Raw genomic sequence first — 26,086 nt, 5'->3', positions numbered from 1 at the left:
CGCGTATGGCAGTAAATTTTGAGATCCGAGTGCCGCCAACGAGAGGAAAGATTCACGACGTAAAGTCACCAAACTCTTTTCAAAAACTGCCTCAAATCGCACTTAACTGGTTGCAATCCAATCCAAGTTCAATTCGAAAGTGGTCTTCCGACGTCCCTATGGATGGTCGGTCAGCTCATAAAGGGCACCAGCGCGAAAGGTGTTGCTGTCGTATTTGTTGATGCGTTGATTGCAAAGGACATCATTTCATTCAGGTTGCACTGATACGCAAAAGAGTTTCATGACACTGTTCACCATTGGTTGTAAACACCGATCTGTGGTACTTCAATCACTGAGTTGTGGATTAGTCGTTGTCACTGACAGTAATCAAACTGGCTTATTGGGATCGGGTGTTAAAAACTCTGTTTTATTCAGATTTAGCCGTAGACAGTGCATGAAGCGAAAATTGTACTTTAGGGTGAGATTTGGAAGCGCTTTGACTTTACTTCCACTCGTACGGAAATCGTGGAAATTCGAAGCTTCTCCCAGAGAATGGGCGCCCACTCACATATACTGTGGTACTAATGGGAAAAACGTCCAGTCAAAGGTTTTTATAAAATTACACAAAACCTTTCATACCTGAAGCGTTCAGCTTCCGGTTTCCCAACTTCCCAATGCGTTCATATTCCGCCAACTTTTATTAAAATCAGGGGATACTGCAAGTATATTTCTTGTCGCTAATTTACAGGGACACCTTCTTTCTGGATTGTTTGATGCGTTAAGTTAAATTGATAATATCAATTGGAATTTACGCTCGCATACCTCTCCAATGGGGCACTGAGTGTTTTTCGATTGTTTAAGCAATAATGATTCTTCCATCCGTTTACAATTTCGTTTGGGTCCATCTTTTCTAAAATGTTCGCTAGCGATTTTCGATAACGAGGATTACATAACTTTACCACCGAAGAGGCCCCTCTCGCAAATTCTACACTGACCCAACAAGCACATCTTGACGAATTATACCAGTTATGAAACGCAGCTTTATCATTGCACTGCTTCGTGAAGCAATTTCATAGTGCACTCCCCTGGTGTGAGGACGCTGATCCGCGGTCCTTGAAGGGCTCGATTCTGAGCAAGTCGCTGCCATTGACAGTGATAATACTCCTTTCATTGGGATTGAACGACTCATTTGCGGCCCATGTTGCATGAGGGTATCATTCCACTTTTGCACGAGAACAATTTTGTTGAGTGCCACTAAGAAATTATAATCTGCATAAAGCAGTATGTAGGGCGCTGGACGTTGAATGTTACTCGTTGTGGTGCTCATGACAAAAACAAAGAGGAGTGTCAAATGAACATCGACAGAAATACGAAGCAGTTTTCATATACCTGCCACACTTCGAACTCTGCCCTTCGGATTGCGTTAGAGCAGTTTAACAAGTTCCTCTTGCACCTTGTATGACACCCGATCAAAGTCTTCTCTAGATCCTTGAATGTTCCACAGTTCTTTATAAGTTCGGCTTGGTTATCAACAATTCGTGCATTAATGGGGCTACTTTTCTTTTTTCATATTGGAGTACTTTCCTGTCAGTCAGATGGTATCTACTCTCCTCAACACCGCGACTCTTTGAGCCCTGCTGCTTCGCCCAGTTCCATTCGTTTGATTGTCTTTTGAGTTTCTGTCGCGCTGACAGGTGAAGCTACTCCAAAGTTCGGCAGGCCTTGCAAGAGTAATGGCTGGGCAAATTCTTCTGATGAAATCTACTCGTTGTCGGTAAACAATGTACCACTCTTTCGTAGCTTTCTCTCAACGATCTGAAATTTTATTCGTCAAATATTTTAATATTTGGAATAAAATACTGTCAAAGTTTGGATTACCAGTGCATTATACATACACTCGAGAGCAAAAAAGTCGCACATGCTTCTCTTCAACGGCTTTTCCTGTTTTTTTTCTAGTGAAGTATTTTATTTTAATCAAGCAGTAGCGAGAGTTCCCTCCTCTTTACTGAATCACAACTTCCATCCGATGCTTCGTTGGTTGCATTAAATTTTTGATAAATTCTGGCGGAATCGCCTGCCATTCTCCTTTGTTGCCTTCTTCAGAATTCTGTACGTGCGTTGGAGTGGCGTTTCTACGGCGTATTCTTTTTACTCTCCTTACTGAATCACAACTTCCATCCGATTAATTAATACTACAATTTTTGGTTTTAAACGTAAATATATATTTCGGGAGCGACTTACCCCCTTCTTCAGTACAAAGCTACTCTAGCTAGCTGTATTTACGTTTAAAATCAAAAATTGTTGTTTGGAAAAAGCTACCCCCTGTCTATAAATTTTAGGCTGGACTACGAGTAGTAGACGAAAATCTAATCTCTTCCATCCGATGCTTCGTTGGTTCCATTAAACTTTCGATGAATGCTGAATCGCCCATAGATCTAATCGAATTAGTCTATGAGCTGCTCTCATTGCAGTGCTTTGAATAAATATATCTAGGGGTTGCAAATTGAGTAATGCATTTAGAGCTGCGCCGAATGTCGTCCTCATAGCACCGTAATACCCAGACATACAGTTCTTTGCAGTGCGGCCAGTTTACGGTGAAAACAGTCTCACCTTAACCCACCTCACTACGGATGCATAAGCGAATATCGGCCTAATGATAGCAACGTATATCCCATTATCACATGAGGCCTAAGTCCCCATGTCTAGGCAAAGGTCCGTCTGCATAGCCCATAATCTGTAAGAGCTCTTTACTTTAACTTTACCTCTACATGTTTGTTCCAAAGAAGCTTTTTATATAGAGTGACTGAAGTAAAATATGCGAGATATTTCACTTCTTCGGAGGATTGGTTACTAATATCTTGGGTATGCGTAATAATTTTTCCAGGCCGGCAGCATATTGAAATACAGATCAATTTATACACCCATCTCCAAAAAAAGGTGTTTTCTACTGCCACGCTAGGGCACTGTGCTCGTCTTAAAGAAAAAAGTAATCGGCATTTTAACATGCAGACTTAATTACAGTCCGCAAACTAGAATTATGAAAAAATATTAAAAGCTAAATTTTTGGCGCCGTGTTAAACTTTTTTTGTGAAGACTTCTTTAATGAATAAAAAAAATTACTGAAACTACCGTAGAAATATGTTCTGAATAAGTCATGAAAACTTCAAAGAATTCGGTTGGGCAGATTTTGGGCTACATGCAATTTCGAGAAAACGTATTTAAAAAATAAAATGTGATTTTTAGCCATACAATCTTAACTGATCATTAATCTGCTATACCTAGTCCATAAACCTTAGGTTTCTTCAAGAAACACATGTACAGCCTTGGCTTCAATTCTTGTACTTTTAGTGAAGGCATTCAAACGTCATTCGGACCTATAAAGACGCCCTTTATTACGGCGATCGACATAAATCTGGCATGTGACTGATTACGTATTTAACACACATATCTAGATACAATTGATGCCGAAAAAAATTCGATTCTGCGAATCCAACACACGGGATGACCCCCTTAACATCTTGCGTTCTGGCAGCATCACACAGTTTTTGAAAAGGCGCACAATCAAACGGTATGATGACTTAACCTTCTGCCAAAAGGTAGGCAGATAGCCTAAAGCAAAACGTGCTAGAAAAATATTTGTTAGTAATCGCTCGAAGTGCTCCATACCTACCTTTAACATTGCTGGATACATGCCATCCATGCTTGGTGCTTTGGAATGTTCAAAAGACAGTATGGCAACTCCCTCCTTTTCATTGGGAATAACCGGTTTCGCAATATTCCAGTTTACCTTGCAACACATGCATATTGAAGAGGTTGAAAGAACCGTCAACTCTCACCCGTCCTCCAGGAGGGTCTGTACTGATCCCAGTCTGGAACCCATGAAAGTACCATCGGGCTTTCTAAGAGAGTCCAACTTGGTTGACTCATCCCCTTTAAGCACTCTGCACAGTCTTGAAGTTTCTCTTTCGCCTTCCAGTTCCTCACAGTAGGTTCTAAAGGAGTCTCGTTTCGAACACTTAACAAGCCTTTTATATCCACGCCGTGAGTTCCAGAAGTTTAACCAATCTTCGTTCTTATTGCTTTTACAAGCACGGTTCAGAAGTCGCCTGGTTGATTTTTTGAATTTTTGCAATCCCCGGTTTCACCAAGGAACCGTCTTACCGCTTTGGCCTCGGGAAACAAAGCAAGCCTCTTTATAGTACTTTAGAAGTGTGCAATTGAGAATTTCTAATTCATCTCCTTAGTCCTTAGTTGCCTAGGGAGCTGCATTTTATTGCTAAAATGTTCATTGAACTTTGTCCAGTCCGTTTTCCTAGGATTCCATCTTTGTATTACAGACTGTTGCCGCAATAGTGGGATTAATTCCTAGGTATCAGTGATCTGACAGTGAGGTTTCGTCTAGCACCCGCCAGTGTGTAGTCAACTCCAACACTTTTGAAGTACAGATTGTTAGGGCAATTACTTCATTTCTTCTCGGTCCCACAAACGTAGGGCCACCCTACGTTTGTAGTCAGTTCAGCAAAAGTGATGAAAAGAAACAGCTTCTCTCCTCTTGGATTGCATTTGCTACTGTCCCACGACCATTTGATTCTGCATATGCTACCAGAATCCTCAGTTCTTGTGTCGGTGGAGGGTACAAAACTCATAGGGTAAATAAGCGGAGGCAACTATGAGGTTTTCCCTCTCGCCAATAATCTGGTATTGTACGATGATCGTAACTAAATCCTGGGAACAGAACTCTCTCAGGATGGTTGCCTCTGATCGGTCTTATGGATTTTTCATCTTAGATGATCCTAATCCCCTTTATTGATCCAATGATATAAATCGAACCCATGGCTCCTACACCAAAAAAATGTAGGGGCGGTCCTGCAGCTTTCTCAGTGTCAATGTGTTAAAAGCGTATGCCGCAGTTCGCGTGTGATGGGGTTTCCCCCACACCGTATCGCCAGAAACTGGATCCCCTCGTATTTGATTTCTCTACGAATAGCCGCACTTGCAGGTACCATGTCCTCATCCATGAAAGGTTTCATCTTATTCCGCAGAGCCTTCGTTTGCTTTCCACTTAACACCTTCACTGGTTTGTGGTGACCGGTTTGCATAGATCCGATTACTCGAACTGGCATCAAGTCAGTTCCGTCTCTGGCTTCCCTTTCTTCCGCCTGTTCCTTGGAAGGTGTGGGAGAAGTTACTAGCTGGTAGGATTCGGTCTGTAGTCCCTTCAACTGCCTTCCTTCGAGGGTCCGATAACCAATATCCGCAGTTCAGTGTTCACAATAGTGAACTTGGGCCGACCGTAAGAACTCAAAACCGAGATTACCTGCTGAAGCCACTTTAAGGCAGCCTCATCAGTGCACTCCAAATTGAAAAGCCCAAAGCCCACGGCAGCAGTCAGAAATGAGGCTGCAGCTTGTGCATATGCCCCCTTCCTTCCCGCCTTCCGTATTTCTATGGGAGGGGCCAGCTCCATTGAGGTCTCTTTTGTTGGTTTGATCCCCTGCCGGAACACCGGTACTAATCCCCGTGGCACGTGTGAATGTTAGCCCCACCACAGATGTGTCGGTCTTACGCTTCTTGCGTGCATTACCGCGGACAGAAGAGTTTGGTGCGTCCAGTGTGGGTCTCATCGGGATTATCAGTTTACCCTTAGTATAGTAGCAAACTGCTACAGGCTTCCCCACGACGACACGGTGGTGTCCGAGGGGAGATGGAATCAATTATTACTTTACGAAACTGATACTTGGTGGAGGATAGTGGAGTGAGAGCCTGAAATATGAATCCCAAAAAGTGAAATAGGTCTCGTTCCCGGAACCTACCCAAGTGAATAATGTGAAAGAAGTAGGATATAGTATACTACAATCCTGTAGCGTACCATTACGATCTTGAATGAAGTGCTCTAACACACTTCACGACTCTGATTCAATTGGATTGTTGCGCCAACGATTATTATAAGGGATAAAATAGGTCATGTTTGGAAAATTTGAAGCAACTATTATTAACAATGTTATGGAACATCGGAGTTTTGTATTTCATTTGTATAACGCCATTATCATATAAAAGTGAACTTATATGACGGGCGGGGTCAATGGAGAAAATCTCTCCCTTTCCCTTTTTAGCATAGTTATTTTTATATCCGTGTCAATTACTCGAGGCAGACATGTGTGCATATGTATGCGCTAATAAAGTTTGCGGGTAGTATCCGATATAGTGGACATAGTACGTTAGTACTAGCGTATTTATGCTTTTGTGTACAGAGTAAAGTTGAAATGCATGTAGGAGCCTTAGGTCAATGTGGGTGCCCTAATTTGTTTTCAAAGTTTTGTGTGAAACAAAACGTTATTATCATAAAATCGGTTTACTGTTTGCCTGTCTGTCTGTCACACCTGTTAACTCAGAAAAGGTTACAACGATTATTACGATGTATATTCAGGACAGATTAAATAAAAGAAATATTAGTGTCTGAAGTTAAAACGAAGACATTGTGCAAGTTTTTTGCTCTTAAGTGTATTTCTCATCGGCTAAATTATACACTATTATCACATTCACTTTTGGCAAATTTCTGAAATGTGACTACAGGCGCAAATTTCATGCTCAATTGGCTTCACTTTAATTACTTTTTGCAATGAAACCGACGTGAAGTTACGTTGCCCGTGCCAAAGGTATTGCTTTCGTGATGTTGGATTTGAATCAATTCTAAAAATTGTTTCTTTACATCCGAAGTTCGAGAAATTTTAAAAATATGTTGAATGTGATGTATACTTCCGGAAAGGAACACTATCACTCTCAGAGTTGAGGGATTTAAATATCTCGACTCATAATATTTATGAGCCAATGCGTTATGAAATTACTTCACGCATTAGCGCAACCTAGCGCCTGTAGTGTCGCCCTCTATGATTTTGAGTGTTGGTCGACTATAAAAGACTTTGAACGGTGCCTCGCGGTAATGGTGATGAAGATGTTACGTTGAACCAGTGGTGCAACACGCTGTGATCACATTGGAAATGAGGATATTCGCGATTGACATGGGGTAACACCGATCGTGGAAAAATTACAAGAGAGGCGTCTTGAATGGTATGGTCGCGTTATTCGCGCGAACGAGAATTCACTTACCAAATTTGGTCTAAACATCGAAGTCAAAGGGAAAGAACCAAAAGGCCAGCCGAAACCATGGTGGTTTGATACGTTGGATGATGAGTTGAAAGCCTCGCAATTACGTCCAGATCAGGCCTTTGACTGAGCAAAATGGCACAACCGATGCAGACGAGCCAACCCCAATTCTCAACGAGGCAAAGACTGAAAAAGGAAAAGATCATGTATACTTTTGGATGAAACTTATAATAGAGGCGGTTCTTTCACGGACCTTCATTTGGATATCGTTATTCTTGAGCCAAGTATCATGGTTCATAAAGTTACGCACTTCGCCTTGTGGATAGTGTTCTTGAGTTACAACCACGTTTCTTTGATGTTTGTACTAGTCGTCTGGGTGAGATAATTTCTTCTTCTTTTTCGTGAAATTATCAGCATTTCATTCACGGCGGGTCAACACCCTTCCTAAGGTGTTTCTACGGGGGTTTGATTTGCAGGACAGCAACTAATGGTCGATGCGAAGTTGCGAACATTCGTCTTGAATTTTTCTTCACCAAATGTAGTCATAGGGGGTATCAAATGCAAGGTCTCGATTAGTATTTTTCAATGCAGGTCTCAGTTCTGATATTTAATGCAAAAGGAAGGGGAGCTCAACCTAGGTACGATGTGTACAGTGCCTAGGCTCCGAAATACCCTCAATACCGATCTTTGTTCAAAAAAGGTTAATAATAGTGTATTACTATAATTTTTAATAATTGACCGTAAAACACACTTAAATTCATCCTAGAAAATTGCAGTACTATCGGCGATAATATAAGGGTATGGTCCTACCAAGTCTAGTGAAAATCCCACTATTACGAACAAAGTTATAATAGACCAAAATTGTCGCATCAGTGCAATTTCTAAGATTTTTATTGTCAATATCATGGTAAAGTGAATATTCTGACATAATACATGCATACACATTATGTACTAGGTACAAATAGCACAAATAACCAACCAAATATTTTTATATAATAAATACGCAAAACTTTTCAAACCTGAATTATCCAGCTTTCGTTTTCCCGACTTGTTCTTGTTAATCGTATAAAATGAAATTCTTCTAGTGACTTACAAGATTGCATTATGTAATTAAAACGATGTTCTCATTTTGCTGGTCCACCCCTGGCCCTTATAAGGGGTTCAGTTGGGATGTGGGCCGGTTAGTTTGAGAAGACAGTACTATTGGCCCTGAACCAACGCATGGCGGTCACTGATTCGTGGTAGAAGACAATGTCTAATCCCATTCAAATTAGTGTCACCGGAAATGCGCGTTATGGGATTAGAAACCGAACTATGACGTTTTTTCTAGCCTCAAATAAAATTACAAAAGCTAAAAATTTGAAATTTGTAATGCTCATTTATTCCACATTGAAGTTAACAATTTCACTTGTATAAAAAAATAAACAAATGGTGGCTGTCTCAGCCCAGCGCTTCAGCAGTTTCCGATGGAAAAAAAAAATTGGGAGATGTAAAATTTTTGGCGAAACTGCTATGAGTATAAGATAAAAGAAAAATCTTATAATTATATAATTTTATAATTATTACACTGACTTTTATTTATAATTATTGCATTATATAATTATATTATTGCACTGACCTCATTTTAGACAAATTTGGAATTTGGCAGACGTTTGAAGGCAGGGGTGTCTATTTTGTTCCTTTTCTTCATTGAAAAAGGGATTACAGAATTGACAAATAATTTCAATTTGTTCTAAAATATAGTCAGTGCAATAGCTAAATAGTTAATAAGTATGTCTCCAAAATTTGAATGGTCCAATAGTTTTTTCTAATGTGTACATCGCCCACCAAAAAAATGCGCGTTTAAAATTTTTACAATTGATTTTGAAGGTTTTTGTAAAACAAAACCTTATTAAAATCGGTTTAATGTCTGTCTGTCCGTCACACGCATTTTTCTCGGAGACTGTAGCAGCAATTGGCACTAAATTTGGTGGAAAGGTGGGAACTGTGTACGCTCCCGCATACAGTGAGTTATATCCTTTGACGTCGAATTTAAAGGGGAAAGGGGGATGTACATTTTTTTCACCAAATATAGTGATGTAGGGTATCAAATGAAAGGTCTCGGTTAGTACTTTCTGAAGCTGGTTTTAGTTTTGACATTTGTTGGAAAGGCGGGGAGTTCAGGAGGTCGAAATTTATTTCACGGGGCCATCCTCAGAAACTGCCCAACCGAAAAATCCGAAAAAAATTAGGGTCAGCACTATATTTATGTCGTCGATTTGTACGTACATATGTGAATCTTGGGGTTTGGCAAAATATGACGGAATATTCTTAACTAGGTACGAATGAAAAATCGTGCATAGCGAGTTTCTTAGATAAGATGAACACGAAGCGCCCGACTTTCGGTATCCTGAATGGTTTTTCTTGCAATTTGCTTGCTATGTTTTTGTGTGACCAAATTGTTAACAACTTTGACACTGCACAGAGCCAAGTCTCTTACACGGCTCTTCTATGATTATTCTTCGGTGAAGTAGATAGCATAGGTTCTATATTGGAAGCGTTTCGCCCTTCTTAAGTTTGATTCAATCAAGTTCGAGTTACACTTGATAGAACGCCCGGGGGTTCTATCCCGGTTTATAATATTGTATGGTGACCTTACTTGAAATTTTTAAAATCTTTTAAAGCTTCTTTAATATACGAAAAATCTACCCCTTTTTCGATCCCTTTTCGAACTACTGTAATGCCATTGGAGCTTTTTAATGGGTATGAATGATACTTCTTACCTTCCTTGTGTGAAACAAAACCAGTCAATGTTTTTTCACAAAATGAATTTCTGTGTAGTTTGAAATGAATGGGCTTAGTACTTTTAAAAACTGATCTTATTTCTGATATTGGATGTTTTATAGTTGAGAAAAATACTTGATTTTTCTGTGTAACCTCCTTGAACTTCCGTACACTTATTCCAACGATTCTCTAATTTAAAGATCCCATCCCTGTAGAGGTTTTCTGGAAGATCTGCAAAATACCCGTTAACCGCAGCTACTACTTCATTTGATGAAATCGATATCCACATAAGATTTTTTTCCGGTGTGGGAACAGCCAGAAATCAAAGGGAGTTAAATTTGGCATGTCCAGGTTGGTTTAATTTCTTTAGCATCCGAAAATAATGATGCTAACACCTTTTTGCTTTAATGACAGGTTGAAGGATAGGTAGCATTCCGCGAACTTTTCGATCTACCTAGTACTTCCACCCTCTTGGTTTGCAAATATTAACCCGCTGTCGGTATTTTTACCAACATTACCAGTCGGGAAACCGGAAGCTGGACGCTTCAGATATAAAAGGTTTTGTGTTTCCCTATGTAAAGAGCATAACGCAGTTCTCCATTAGCTGATAGCATTGACTCGAGATATTTAAACTGCTCAGTTCTGTCAATAAAACGGCAGTAACCTCCCCAGAACTGAGCGATTTAAATATCTCGGGTCAATGCTATCAGCCAATGGAGAATTGCGTAATGAAATTGCTTCACGGATTAACGCAACCTGGATGAAGTGGCATTCCACAACTGGTGTTCTTTGTGATCGACGTATCAGCGAACTTCTCAAATCGAAAATTTACCGCAATGTCGTCCGTCTGCCGCTCTCTATAGTTCTGAGTGTTGGCTGTCTATAACAGACAATGAACGGCATCTTGCAGTAATAGAGATGAAGATGTCGCATTGGACTAGTGGCGTGACACGTTTTGATCACACTCGAAACGAGCATATCCGCGATCGATATGAGGTTGCACCGATCGTGGAAAAACTGCGAGAGAGGCTTGATTGTTCTGAACATCGAGGTCAATGGTAAGCGACCAAAGGCCGGCCGAAATAACGGTTACTTGATACGCTGGATGGGGATTTAAGTCTCGCGATTACATCCAGATCAGGCATTTGATAAAATGAAATGGCGAAACCGATCATGACGAGCCGACCCCACTTGTGAACGGGGCAAACGTTGAAGAAAAAGAACAAGATGTGAGGAGCGACGAGTGCATGACAGCTGCGTGTTACATAGCTAAGAATTCCATTGCCTCTATTTTTTAGAAAGGGATTTAAATAAATCATTTGATGGAAAGCCCTGTATTAATAATAGTCAATCTCATACGGTTCACACTCTAAGTTTAATATTATTAGCAATAGCGATGAATTTAACCTACGTCAGATATAAACAAGTCGGAATACCGGAAGGTCGAGCTTCGAGTATAAAGGTTTTGTGTTTTTCTTATGTAAGAAACTTCAAAGCACATTTCTCGATTCGTATATAACTACAAATCCAACATATTTCTTTAATTTTTTTCCAAACTACAAGACATACGTACATATAACAGCCATAGATGTTATGTTCACCCTAAACAAACAAACTGCCTATTTCCGAATACTGTACATATATATGCACATATATAAATTAATCGTACCCATATTTCCGATTTACTTTGTGCGCAAAAGCATTCATATCTACATATATAGTACGTATATTAAATACCGCTGGTTTAGTGTACAAATATCTGAATTAGATACTACCCGCACATATATACTATATACCTACACACATACATCTCTGTTTGAAGTAATTGTGACTAAAAAACTAAAACAAAATAAGTCGTTGCGACCCCGTTCATAAGATGAATTGATATGTGATGATGACGTCATAGAGGTTGTAGAGTGCACGAAATTCACAAAAAATGGCAAAGTTTCACACCTTACAACTTTGTTAATAATAGTTTGATTTTCTTCAAACTTGACCAACTTGTGCATTATAGTCTTCATATATTCATATGTATAACCCATACCAAATTTTATAATTCTGGGATCAACATAAGAGGGGTTGCCGGGTAAATTTCTAAAATGTGGAAATATACTATTATTAACTTTATTTGTGCAGATATTGGAACCGGATATATTTTGAGGCCTAGATTTCGTAGAGATGCACCACTGTGATTTTTTTAAGATTTTTTGGTTGGATAGGTTTTGAGAACGAGACCTGTTTCACTTTTTGGGGGTCACATTTTGAACCCTCGTTCCCCTATGTTTCACCTAATATCAAATATGGAACCAGTTTCGAAACGTACTAATTGAGCCCTTTAATTTGATGCCCCACATGCCCACATTTTATGAAAAAAAATTTTGCACCCTCCATTCACATGTATGGGGAGCTCCCCTTAGACTTAATACAAAATGGCGCCACATGCTGCATGTAAAGGGGACAACAGATCACATACACTTACTAATTTTCGTGACAATCGGTCCAGCCGTTTCCGAATAAATCGACTGTGACAGACAGACATCGTCTCGATTCTAATAAGGTTTTGTTTCACACAAAACGTTAAATAAGTCGGAATACCGGAAGCTCGCGCTTCGGGTATAAAGGTTTTGTATTCATCTTATCTAAGAAATTTCAACGCACATTTTTCTATCCGTATATAGCTACAAATCCAACATACTCCTTCATATTTTTCCAAACTAAGAGACATACGTCCATATTACAGCCGTAGATATTACGCTCACCCTAAACTTACAAACTGCCTATTTCCGAATACTGTACACATATAGGCACGTATATAAATTGATCGTACCCATATTTCCGATTTACTTCTTATTTCTATCTGAATTAGGCACTACCCGCAAAGTCCATTAGCAGGCATATACTATATACCTACATACACTCATGTCTCGTTGGAATAATTGATATTTATATACAAATGACTAAAAAACTAAAACAAAATAATCCTTTTCCACCCAATTCATACGAACTTACTTCGTTCTAGTATTAACGAATTGATATGTGATGATGACGTCATGCAGGTTGTAGAGTGCACGAAATTCACAAAAAATTGTAAAGTTTCACCCCCTTTAACTTTGTTAATAATAGTTGGATTTTCTTCAAACCTGACCAAATTGTGCACCATATTCTTCATTACACCTATGCTAAATTTCGTACTTCTGCGAAGAACATAAGGGGGGTGCCGGGTAAATTTCTAAAATGTGTAAATATACTATTATTAACTTTATTTGTGCAGATATCGGAACCGGATATATTTTAAGACCTAGATTTCTAAGAGATGCGCTATTGTGATTTTTTTTTTGGATTTTTCGGTTGGATAGGTTCTCAGAACAAGACCTGTTACACTTTTTGATGGTCATATTTTGAGCCCTCACTGCCCTATATTTCACCGAATGTCAAATATTGAACCAGTTTCGAAAAGTACTAATTGAGACCTTTCATTCATACCCCTTTCATTTGATACCCATGGCTACATTCTGTGAAAAAAAAATTTGCAACCTCCTTTCACCTGTATGGGAAGCCCCCCCTTAAACTTAACACAAAATGGCGCCAGTTGCTACATGTAAAGGGAACGGCAGGTCACATACTCCTACCAATTTTCGTAACAATCGGTCTAGCCGTTTTCGAATAAATCGGGTGTGACAGACAGACAGACATCGAATCGATTCTAATAAGGTTTTGTTTCACACAAAATCTTAAAAAAAAGGGCTGGAGGGAAGTAGATTTTTCATGAATGGAATTTTGATGTTTCACTCGAATGTCAATTAATCTCGTTAATTATGACGTCAGCATCTTTTTTGTATGGCTTAGGACGCTGTTAATTCGCACAAAATTGACAAGTTTGAACTACACTAATAGTTGGAATTTCATGAAGCTTGATATGCGTATGCACGACACCGCCCTCTATGCCGGCTACTCCTAGGATGAACTTAAGGGGAGTTTTCAGTAAAGTTCTAAAAGTTAGTAATATACTATTAGTAAGTTTATTTGAGCATCTATCGGAATGGGACATCTCTCGAGGCTTAGATTTCACTTAAGTGTTTTACACAAAACTAATTATCCTATTGAATATTTCACGCGAATGTCAATTATTCTCGCTAATTATGACGTCACCATTTTTTTCGCATTGCTTGGGAAGCAGTAAATTAGCGCGAAATTGCTAAGTTTGAACTGGTATAACTTTGGCATTAATGGCCAGACTTCCCTGAAATTTGAGATATTGTCCCCTATGCTAGTGCAAAATTTTTAAGTCCTAGGATGAATTTAAGGGGGATTTTTTAATCAATTTCCAAAAGTTAGTAATATACTATTAGCAAGTTTAAGCAGATATCGCAATGGGAGATATTTCCAATGGGCCTAGATTTCATTTTTTTGATTTTTGGATTGGGTAATTTCCGAAAATGAGTCCTGTCTCACTTTAAGCGTATACATTTTGACTCCTTACTCGCGCACTTTGTAATTCACGTCAAAACTAATATCAGATTCGGAAAGTACTAATTAAGACCTTTCATTCGATACCCCACATTTTTCGATGAAAACATTTTTTGCATGTACCCCCTTTAAACTGCACGCAAATTTATGTCACACTGTATGCATGGGTTTTCATAGTTCCCATATGTCCACCAAATTTCGTTCGGATCGCTTCAGCCGTTTTGGAGAATAGTACGTGCGACAGACAAACATTGAATCGATAAGGTTTTGTTTTACACAAAACCTTAAAAAGCTACAATGAGAGCAGGAAAAAGTCGAAAACTCCCTTAACATGGTAGAAGTACAAAATTGGGCATCAATGAAATAGATAGTATTGAACATAGTTCTGGAAAGGTTGAAGAAAATCCAACGATTATTAAAAAAATTATAGAGTGTCAAAATTTTCTATTTCATGTTAATTTATGATTGACGTCATCACGATATATGCCAATAAGTCAATGGCACAATACACAGGGTGCGGCAGCATAACTTCCTTTTTTAAAATGCGCGCCACTCAGTTAGTTGATGTCATAGCGGAGCGCTAGTGGTCTCGTTCAAGAGGGGATACTGTAAAGTTTTGTCCCGACACGGTTCAGTCGCCATCATGCGTTGGAATAGTGAGGAGCGTGCCTTTGCCGTTGAGGTTTACTTTTCAAGCGGATGTTCTGTTATTGCAACACAGCGTGTATTTCGGAATCGCTTTAATTTAGCCCCGTTGGCTCCCGTCCCAGACCGCAAATCAATTGTTACATGGGTCACTACATTCAGACAAACTGCAAGTGCGACAAAAGGAACAATTGGAGTCCCTCGGCCCGTTAGATCACCTGAGAACATTGAAGCAGTGAGAGCGTCAATGTTGCGATCGCCACGGCGTTCTGCGCGCAAACACGTATCTGCCCTTGGACTATCGTTCTGTGAGAAGAATTCTTCGTGATGATCTTCATTTTCATGCCTATAAGATGACGATAGTGCAGGAACTTCAATTCTCGGATGAACGCGTGTGAGCTTCTTCTTGATGCCGTTCCCAAGGGTACTATTGTTTTTCTTAGGCGATGGAGCCCATTTTCATTTGTCGGTCGGGGTCGGGGTCGGTTAACAAACAAAACATGCGCTACTGGGCTGACACCAACCCTCGGGAATTGCATCAAAAGCCTTTGCATTCACCCAAAGTCACAGTGTGTGCAATTTCCTCAGCTGGAATTATTAGTCCCTGGTTTTTTGAGGAAAATGAGGTTACAGTGACAGTGAATTCGGACCGGTATATAAACATGCTACAGAATTTTTTTTCTTTAGACATGTACCTACATTATAAAAAATAAATAAATATTTTCCGATGCATACAATAGTTTTTATTGAGTTTTGAAAAAAGGAAGTTATGCTGCCGCACCCTGTACTATAATGAGCTCATATGAAGGGGCGCATGGAAGAATATTTTTTACCTTTTCTTAATTATTTGTATGCCAATATCAATTACTGGAGACAAATATGTGTATATTCTGATGAAGTTTACCGGTAGTGTCCAATTCATCTGAATAAATATGTACATTAGTACCAGTGGTAGTCAATATACTTATGTACTCATACATATATACCTTTGGTAACGGAGTAAATCGCAAATATGCGTACCATCAAATTAAATATATACATAATATATATGTACAGCATTCAGTAATAGGTCATGATGGGCTGCTGTTGTTTCATCAGTCATTTTTTTTAAAAACTCGGCATGCGCAGTTTGAATATGCAATTGTTTCAGAGTGCTCTTGTTTTTGGTTTACACTATGTTTCATGCTCACTATTTTTTTTTTAATTGTATTTTAATAAAAGGATGCTTGTTATAATACAATAGCGAGGTCGTTCCATTCACCCGTAAGAAATAGTTAATTCTCGCATATTCTGTTATTAGTGATGGGTGTCGATATTTGCGAGAAATAAAAATTTTCTGCCTTCCGATTTCTCTGTGGTGTGCATATTTTGAGGTATCATTGACATTGCTGATTCAATTCCGAGTTTAAAAGTTAAGCAAATGTCCTCAAACGTGATATATTCTATTGCTGCCGTTATATCCATTTATTGCTAGTCTTCAAGTAATTTTTTTCCATTTCTTAACCCTTTAAGGGGTTAATTTTTAAGATTTTTTTGAGGATGCAGATAGTGCTAATTTATTTAGTCAACTTCCATATAATAATGAAAGAATCGAACAATACTTCCCGCAATTTACATTGCAAGAAATTTAAAATTGAATGAGTGACAGTAAATGTCTGGAGGCACTCCGGCGAATAGTTGTTTTGGGGTGCACACGATATCTCCCGATAGAATCATCTTCTTCTATTTGTTCACCTTTGTCCCTTTCAGAAGCGGGGTCGGCTTATCGTGATCGTGTTCGCCATGTTATTTTATAAAATGCCTGATCTGGATACAATCGTCACGCTAATCCCCATCCAGCGTAACAAGGCACCGTTGTTTCGTCCGGCCGACTTTGATGTTCAGACCATCTTGGCAAATGAATTCTCGTTAGCGCGCAACATGTTCGTCTTCATTACCGCAAGAGTCTGTTCATTGTCTTTTATAGTTGGCTAACACTCAGAACCATAGAGAGCATCTGGACGTAGGAAGTAAATTTTAGATTTGAGACGTTCTTTGATACATCGATTACAAAGAACACCAGTTGTGGAACGCCATTTCATCCAGGTTGCGTTAATGTGTGAAGCAATTCCATAACGCAGTTTTTCAGTGGCTGATAGCATTGACCAGGGGTATTTAAATAGCTCAGTTCTGGGCAGGTCACTGCCGCTGACAGTGATTGTGCCTGCTTCATGGGGATCGGTCATCAAAAACTCAGTTTTAGCCAGATTCAATCTGAGGCCGTGTTGCATGAAGCAATCATTCCATTGCTCAAGTTGCTCGAGATCATTTTATGAGGCACTGGACGTTAGATGTCCCGTGTGACGGTGTTCATAACAAGAACAAAAAAGTGGTCAGAGGGTGCTTCCTTGATGAACACCAACAGAGATCCGATGCGGTTTTGATACACCCGCCACACTTCCAACTTTACTTTTCTGATCGTGGTAGAGCAATTGAACCCATCACACGAGTTCCACTGGCACTAAGTTCTTCGTAGAGCATACCAGATGAGTTCGTGTGGCACACGGTCAAACGCTTTCTCCAGATCCAGAAATGCTATGTAAACTGGGCGATGCTTCCCACGGTGTTTCTCCATGAGTAACCGCGCAGCGTGTATTGCGCCAGTAGTTCCACAGTTTTTGACAAATCCGGCTTGATTCACAGTGATTCCAACGATTTCGCGAATACGGTTATCCAGAATGCGTTCAAAAATCTTCATGTTATGGGAAAGTAACCAGATCAGACGGTAATTTGAACATTCTGTTGGACTATCTTTCCTTTTCCATATTGGAACTGTGGTACTTTCCTGGCAGTCAGATGGTGTTTAGCCCGATTAAAGAATGCACCCGAGTTGTACAGCGCAACTGCATGCTTGAGCCCCGAGGAGCTCTGCCTGCGATGTAGGCATAACCACGACCACCACGAAACTCCCACAAAGGGTCTGCGGGATCCTAAGTCCCCATCCACTTGATGGTGGACCGGACTAAATGAGGAGCAACTTACTCCCTCGTTTTTTAGTCCATGGATCCCTAGTTTGGAGCGTAGCACCCCAAGCATTAAGAATCGAAAAAATCAAAAATTTGACTGACGGTTTCGTCCAGGGCAGAGGCAACTCATCAGACGCTGCCTCACCTCTGCCCTGGGAGCAGCGTGACCGAAAGTGCCAACAGGTGGAAAGACGCTCCCTTTTATCATCGCAAAAACACGACAAGGTTGCGAATTATATTGGACTTAAAACGCCAGTCGTTGTAGTCTAAGCTAAACTAAAGCTAGGTTGTTGTTTAGGATCTTTCGGTCACGCTGCTCCCAGGGCAGAGGTGAGGCAGCGTCTGATGAGTTGCCTCTGCCCTGGACGAAACCGTCAGTCAAATTTTTGATTTTTTCGATTCTTAATGCTACGCTCCAAACTAGGGATCCATGGACTAAAAAACGAGGGAGTAAGTTGCTCCTCATTTAGTCCGGTCCACCATCAAGTGGATGGGGACTTAGGATCTCGCAGATCCTAAACAACAACCTAGCTTTAGTCTAGCTTAGACTACAACGACTGGCGTTTTAAGTCCAATATAATTCGCAACCTTGTCGTGTTTTTGCGATGATAAAAGGGAGCGTCTTTCCACCTGTTGGCACTTTCGGTCACGCTGCTCCCAGGGCAGAGGTGAGGCAGCGTCTGATGAGTTGCCTCTGCCCTGGACGAAACCGTCAGTCAAATTTTTGATTTTTTCGATTCCCACAAAGGGGCCAATCGCAAATAACCGGACCGAAAACACATCCTCCAGGAGTTCTCCCGGAGCATATGCTCTCAGAGGGCCGTCCCGGTTCCCGTGGTACCAGATAACCTCCGGTGAGGCTTTGTGGCAGAGCCACTTCAGATGAGTCCCTTGCAGACTCGGGTCGGATCACCCTCTTCGAGTACGTGGGTACGGCACACCCCAACGGGATAACTGGAATCAGCCACATGAACTGACACTTAAGTCCTTGGGGTTTTAACGTAGGTACCGGTCGTGGAGACTTAATCTTACGGTCTTCTTAAGACACGGATTGATTTTGGGACCACAATCAGAGCCCCGCTTAGACAAGCAACAACGGTACTAGTCTATGGAAGTGCATGGCTTAACATTCATACTGGTTGATGCAAGACCTACCTAAATCTCTACCGAACTAAGGAGTACGGCACCCGTATTTAAACGCAACACCACGCCGAGGCCTGAAGGTCTCTTCTCGCTTGAGCATCACCAATAACCCCCATGAAGCTCCCACTAGGGGGCCAACCGCAAACAACCGAGTTGTACTCATATACGACAGGAATTCTCCCTAAGTATATGAGTCCAGGGGCTTCCCGGTTCTCATGGTACCAGTATACCCCTGGTAAGGTTTCGTGGCCGAAGCCACTTCAGATGAGTCCCCGTGCAGACTCGGGTCTGATCGCCCTAATTAAGCCTTGGAGCATTCGCCTACTGCATCACGGCTGGCAAGCCAATGCGATACAGCGTTTCCCGGTGCCACCACGTGGAGGTTCTCCTCGGCCACTTGGTTTTGGTTCAGCCGACACGGTTGCCGCCCCGCTAGCTCAGAGCACCAATAGGTGCGCTGACAGTTAAGCCCATGAGTGTTTAACGTAGGTACCTGTCGTGGAGACTTAATCCTACGGTCCTCTTCACTATTAGAGCCCCGCTGAGACAAGCAACAACGGTACCAGTCTACACCAGGCGCATGGCTTAGCATTCATATTGGTGGATACAAGAATTACCTAAATCTCTACCGAACTAAGGAGTACGGTACCTGTATTGAAACGAAACACCACGCCGAGGCCTGAAGGTCTCTTCTCGCTTGAGTATAACCATAACCCCCATGAAACTCTCATTAGGGGGCCAACCGCAAATAACCGAGCTGTACTCACATACAACAGGAGTTCATCGGAAGTATGAGAGTCCAGGGGCTATCCCGGTTCCCATAGTACCAGTATACCCCTGATAAGGTTTCGTGACCAGTTTGCCACTTCAGATGAGTGCCCGTGTAAACTCGGATCTGATCGCCCTAATTAGGCCTTTGGAGCATTCGCCTACTGCATCACGGCCGGCAAATCAAAGTGAGTACTGCGTCTCCCGGTGCCACCACTATAGAGGTTCTCCTCGGCCATTTGGTTTTGGTTTGGCCGACAGGGTTGCCGCCCCGTCTTCCTCACCGCCACCTCTGAACACCAGTTGCGCTGGCAGTGAAGCCCATAGTGTTTTACGTAGGCACCTGTCGTGAGACTTAATCCTACGGTCCTCTTCAGACACGGATTGATTTTGTGATCACAATCAGAGCCCCGCTGAGACAAGTCACAACGGTACCAGTCTATACCAAGTGCATGGCTTAGCATTCATACTGGTGGATGCAAGAATTACCTAAATCTCTACCGAACTATGGAGTACGGCACCCGTGTTGATACGCAACACCACGTCGAGACCCGAAGGTCTCTTCTCGCTTGAGCACAACAACAACCACCATGAAGGGGCCAACCGCAAATAACCGAGCTGTCCTCACATACAACAGGAGTTCACCCGAAGTATGTGAGTCCAGGGGCTTTCCCGGTTCCCATGGTACCAGTATACCCCTGGCAAGGTTTCGTGACCAATTTGCCACTTCAGATGAGTCCCCGTGCAGACTCGGGTCTGATCGCCCTAATTAGGTCTTTGGAGCATTCGCCTACTGAATCACGGCCGGCAAGCCAAAGTAATTACAGCGTATCCCGGTGCCACCACTATGGAAGTTCTCCTCGACCACTTGGTTTTGGTTTGGCCGATAGGGTTGCCGCCCCATCTTCCTCACCGCCACCTCTGAGCACCAGTTGCGCTGGCAGGTGGAACTGGTCCAAATGTCGGCAATGATTGTGGAAGTGGAGGATGAGCAAATTCTTCAGTTGAAGTCTGGTTGAAGTATTCTCGCCACCTATCCGTTGCGGCTCGACGATTAGCAAGCTAAGTACCGTTCTTGTCATTAACGCAACAGAAGTGTTCGATATCCTGTGTACGTTCGTTACGGCTATTAGCAAGTCGATACAGATCTCTCTCGCCATCCCGAATGTCCAGTTTACCGTAAAGATTTTTGTAATGGTTCGCTCGGGTGACAGCGACCGCTTTCTTTGCTTCCCGGTTGGCATTCTTATAAATTCGCCAATTAACAGGCGCTTTATCGTCGAGAAATTTGTGGTAGAGGCGTTTCTTTTCACGGACCTTCATTTCAACATCATCATTCCAAAGCCAAGTATCTCGGTTGATGTACCGCTTACCCGGCTTGGTGACCCCGGGGGTTGCAGAGGCCGCTTTGTGGATCGTGTCTTTCATTTCGTAATGGTCGGTATTCGTATGAGTCAGATCGTTTCTTCTTTCTTCTCACCAAATCGCCACCATTTGATGCGCCGTGAGCCAGTGCGTTCCTCACGCTGTTTTATCGGTGGCGTAATTCGCAGGACGGAAATCAACGGTCGATGTTGAGGTGCGATGGTCTCATAGGGAACGACATTGCAATCAGTGACGGTGGTAAAATGTCAGCGTCTTATGAGAATATAGTCGATTTGCGTTTTACTGTTCCCACTATAAAATGCAAGAGGATGAGGCAATCGTTTGATGAGCCATGTATTCATAAGTACAAGGTCGTGGGTGTCCGCAAATTCGATTATACGCTTGCCACTCTCATTGCGCGCTTCAAACTCCTTTCCCCCATGGCACCTGTTACCGTCTGCCTTTTCACCCACATGACCATTAAGGTGTCCGGCAATGATGATATAATGGTTAGCGTTACAAGTCTTTTCATCGCGAAGTTTCCAGAAAACATCTTTCTCGGCATCAGGTCGACCTGTCTGTGGTGCGTATGGGGTGAAGAAGTGAATAGTGCAATCAGCTGATATAATGTTGAGCTTCATCAGCCGATCATCAAATCGTTCGACTTCTTTAATGGCATCACGGAAACCCTTTGGCTGGCTACCAAAATAGAGAAGTTTATAACCATTTTTATCACGTTGGTGTTCCATGTCGCAGATTTTGACATCAGACCATCGGGTTTCTTGTAGAGTGCAGGTATCAATGCAAAGGGCTCTTGCGAGTTCCTCGGTCTTTTCAGTTAGGGTGGCAACATTTAGCGTGCAGATACGTTGTTATTTTGGGTAAATTTCTTATACCAGAAATTCTGCATCCGATCCAGACCTGGCCCCCTCCAGTTCTTCGAGTTACTTATGGCTCGTCGAACTTCCTCTTTGGTAACATCCGCAATATTCATGCCAAAAGTCCACCCCAGTATTCTTTAGCTTCCGTTACCGAAAACGATTATCTGGACGCTCTGTTGGGATTCATTGAGAAATCTGAAAAAGCTCCGCTGGTTCCTCGCGGATGTTGCATTCTGGGCACGTCTGGAAAGACTTTCGCCATACCGTCCTAACCGACTGCATACGACAGAAAATTTGTGCTTTAGTGTGTCCAGAATTTCAAATACGAGTGCCTCACTGGGGATGGCATAGTCCCTGTAAATACTCTGCACTTTATTTCTCACTCGTCTGCTGGCATTGCCAATGCTGATTTGTATCAGCCTTAGTGAGTGCCGCTCCAGACGTTCCAGACGAATTTTCCATGGTGGATCTCTTTGGTCACTCAAATCAATAACGTGAAAGCGAATCTTCTGACGGTGCATTCTGACAGCCGCAACTGCACCACAATACACAAGTAATTGTAGTTTCAGCAGAGACATATCAGCACCAGTCGAGATGCAATCTCATCATTGATTTGAGGTAGAATTCTCGGAGTTGCTGGAGATGCATAGAGCCTGAGAATACCTGGTCTATGTAAAGGATCCATTTCCGAGCATGTAGAATTGCTCTTTGGAATTCGTACCGCACCTCAACGGAAACCTCAGCTGGCCGGTGGAGAAGAGCACTTCGGCGAGAACTGAAACTGTTTCTTGCAGTGCGGCGTGGTGTTGTTGATGCCGCCGCCTCTGCCTCCATCGACTCTCGGTCACCAGTTTCCACGATAATAGTCGAACACTTTCCCTAATGGTGGCCGGGATTGTGTCGCTACGAGTAATAAAAAGGTGCTGGTCTGCGACTCGCTGCACAGTCACGTGCGCGAACTGCGGGAAACGCTCGACAAATCTCTGGTGCAACAAGGGGCGATAAGATATTATACCCGCCCTCGCCGTTATTTCGTAGTACGAGCGGATGGTGAAGAGGTTCATTTCCTCAGTCCACTTCATCCGCTGCCTACGCGAGCCGGCTGAAGTGGTCGCCACAGATTGTGACGAAACATCTACAGCAGGCGGAGCAATGCTCCTGGTCATCATGGCGCCTAGACGTCGCACCGCCCTACAACTAACGGTTTCGATGCCGTGCTGTCCATTACGGGAGCCCGACCCAGTCACCAAGTGAGACGACTTTCGCCAGTTATCCCTACCGGACCTCAAGTTTATCCTTCTTAGATGGATTTGCATTTTATACCTAACTGCCAGGTGTGGTGATAGCATCCTCAGTGAGCAATCTGCAAGACTTCAAAGTTCCTGCACTTTCCTCACCTTGAGGCGCTGCCGCGGCGTAGAGTCATTCAGACTGAAGCTATTCATCCCTCCTCCTTTCACAACCGGGCTTGGGAGCGGCTACGGCGGAGTTATTTATTATTATATTTTGAGCGAAGCAATTTTTGTTAGTTTGAAAAAATGGATGAAAAAGAATTTCGCGTGTCAATAAAGCATTGCTTCTTGGCGAAAAAAAATTCTGTTCAAGCCTTGGCTTGGCTTGATAAACATTATTCGGACTTGGCACCAGGAAAATCAAACAGTTTAAACGAGGCGAAATACACATCGAGGACAATGCACGCCGTGGATGCTCCAAAGAGGCTGTTACCGACAAAAACATCAAAAAGTCCACAAAATAATTTTGGATGACCCCAAAATGAAGTTGATTGAGATAGTTGAGGCTCTAAAGATATCAAAGGAGCGAATGTTTGCGCATGCGAAATCTTTGTTTAAAGTGGGTGCACGCGAGCTCACAGTCGACCAAAAAAAATCACGAGTTGGCGATTCTCAGCAGTGTATGAAGCTCGTCCTCCATAAAAACACAAATTTATGCATTGATATGTTACAATGGCTCCATTATTATATTAAACGATCGTCATCTGAGTCGACTGCACGTGGTGAACCGACTTGAAAGCTTGTAAAGACGCAAGAGTCGTATGACAAGGCTATGGCATAAGTATTTTGGGATGCGCATAGTATAATATTCATTGACTATCTTGAGAAGGAAAACGGCCCCATTTGAAGAAAAGGAAAGTGCTGCTTCATCAAAACAATGCGCCGTGTTACAAATCAAACGATGGCACCATATTCTTTAGATTTGGACCCAGCGACTTTTTCCTGTTCTCAGACCTCAAAAGAATGCTTACTGGAAAGAGATTTTGCGTCGATGAAGAGGCAATCGCCGAAACTGAGGCCTATTTTGAGGCTAAAGACAAATCGTATAATAAGAAAGAGGTATCGTAAAATTTTATGTCCGCTATAATCACTATAACGCCCTCAAAGGCAACTACCATATATTGAATAGTCCAATTCTATAAAAAAATGTTCTATGTTAGCCTGCGGACTTTTCAGCCCAACTGTTATAATAATACAAAACTGGCTCAGCGAATATGTTTACTGATAAATTTTTTTTACAAATTAGAAGAAATTTTATGTGGACGGGCTAGATAGATAGATGAAGAATCTAATATAAATCGGAATTGCCATCAACTCGGCGGAGAATTAGTTACTGTTTGGTCATACAGATAGCAGATCGCTTGGGAAAATCAAAGTCCACCGTCTAATTGATTAAGTTAATAGTCAAGGAAACATAATATTTATAAAAACTGGTATGGATAAAATTTTAATTAAGCTTTAAAATTTTCTGGTAATTTCGACCTGGTCATTAGAAGTCCAGACTTGGATTGCCATTTTGAAATGAAAGGGCTCGTTTGGTACTTATCGAAACTGGTATTATATCTGATACTAAATGAAACATAGGGGAGTGAGGGTTCAAAATATAAGCCCCAAAAAGTGAAAACAGGTCTCGTTCTGAAAACCTATCCAACCGAAGAATCAGATTGATGCATCTATACAAAATCTAGGCTCAAAATACATCCCGTTCCAATATCTGCATAAACAAAATTAATAATAGTATATTACCATATTTTAGAAATTTACCCGGGAAACCGAACGCAATCTAACTATCATTAACAAAGTTATAAAAAGTCAAACTTTTATGTTTCACGTAAATTTATTGCTCTCTAAGAGACCCGAAGAAGGAAGAGGAAAAAGCAGCCACTGCATACGTAGGGCAAACCAAACGGCTAGTCAACACTCGGGTCAAGGAACATTTAAAAGAAGTTGAGCTAATACAAAGGGTTAGAAAAACACATATTAATTCTGCAGTCCCGCGGTATACTATAGAACATGCCCATAGAATGGAGAGGGTAGCGGTGCTGAAAGAGGTCAAGGGCAACAAATTGGACCCTTACGAGAATTTTTTCATTGGAAGAGAGCCTGAGGAGCATCGGTTTTGTTTTGGGGTAGGGTAGGTGAATGCTTTTACGCACACAGTATTGGACTCCCGGTTCGTCACCGGACTACCAACTAAACACCTCCCCATCGTCAGAGAGCTAGCCTGGTAATGTGACAAACATTACTTCGGGCTAGTCCCCGAACTCTCCCGCCTTGCGGAGCCTTCAAATCAGGGAATTCCTTTCACCAACGGAAGAGGAGAGGAAGAAGGGAACTGTCAGTTCAAGGAACCCCCGCCCATCCGGCTCCTCCACCGGTCGAGCTCTATCTTCTTAGCAACGAGAAGGGCCTGAACGTAATGGGCAACACGGCTCCACCTGTCAGCACTCCTGAGCATCTCTTCGGCAATGTTGCCTAGAGAGAGATCCCCTGTGTCTAAATACAGCTGCTGACGAACCCCATCCCACCTTCCACAAGAAAAAAAAGTGTGGTGGGCGTCGTCCAGAACTCCATTGCAAAACACACTATCCGGAGATTGCACCTTTCAAATCTTATGCAGGTAAGACTGAAAACTTCCATTGCCACTTAAAAATTGGGTAAAGAAATAGTCAGT

General features: G+C 41.9%; 1 protein-coding gene across 1 annotated transcript in view; it reads left to right on the top strand.

Annotated features, from left to right (window-relative positions):
* The window catches only part of LOC119648640, a 358,882-nt gene that overhangs the window by 61,113 nt on the left and 271,683 nt on the right, over positions 1-26,086 (top strand). The gene's annotated exons all lie outside the window — the stretch shown is intronic.

The sequence above is a fragment of the Hermetia illucens genome, chromosome 2 (assembly GCF_905115235.1).
Source record: "Hermetia illucens chromosome 2, iHerIll2.2.curated.20191125, whole genome shotgun sequence".
Taxonomy (NCBI): Eukaryota; Metazoa; Arthropoda; class Insecta; order Diptera; family Stratiomyidae; genus Hermetia; species Hermetia illucens.
The sequence above is the reverse complement of the archived record's forward strand: the minus strand, read 5'-3'. Positions and strand labels throughout refer to the sequence as shown.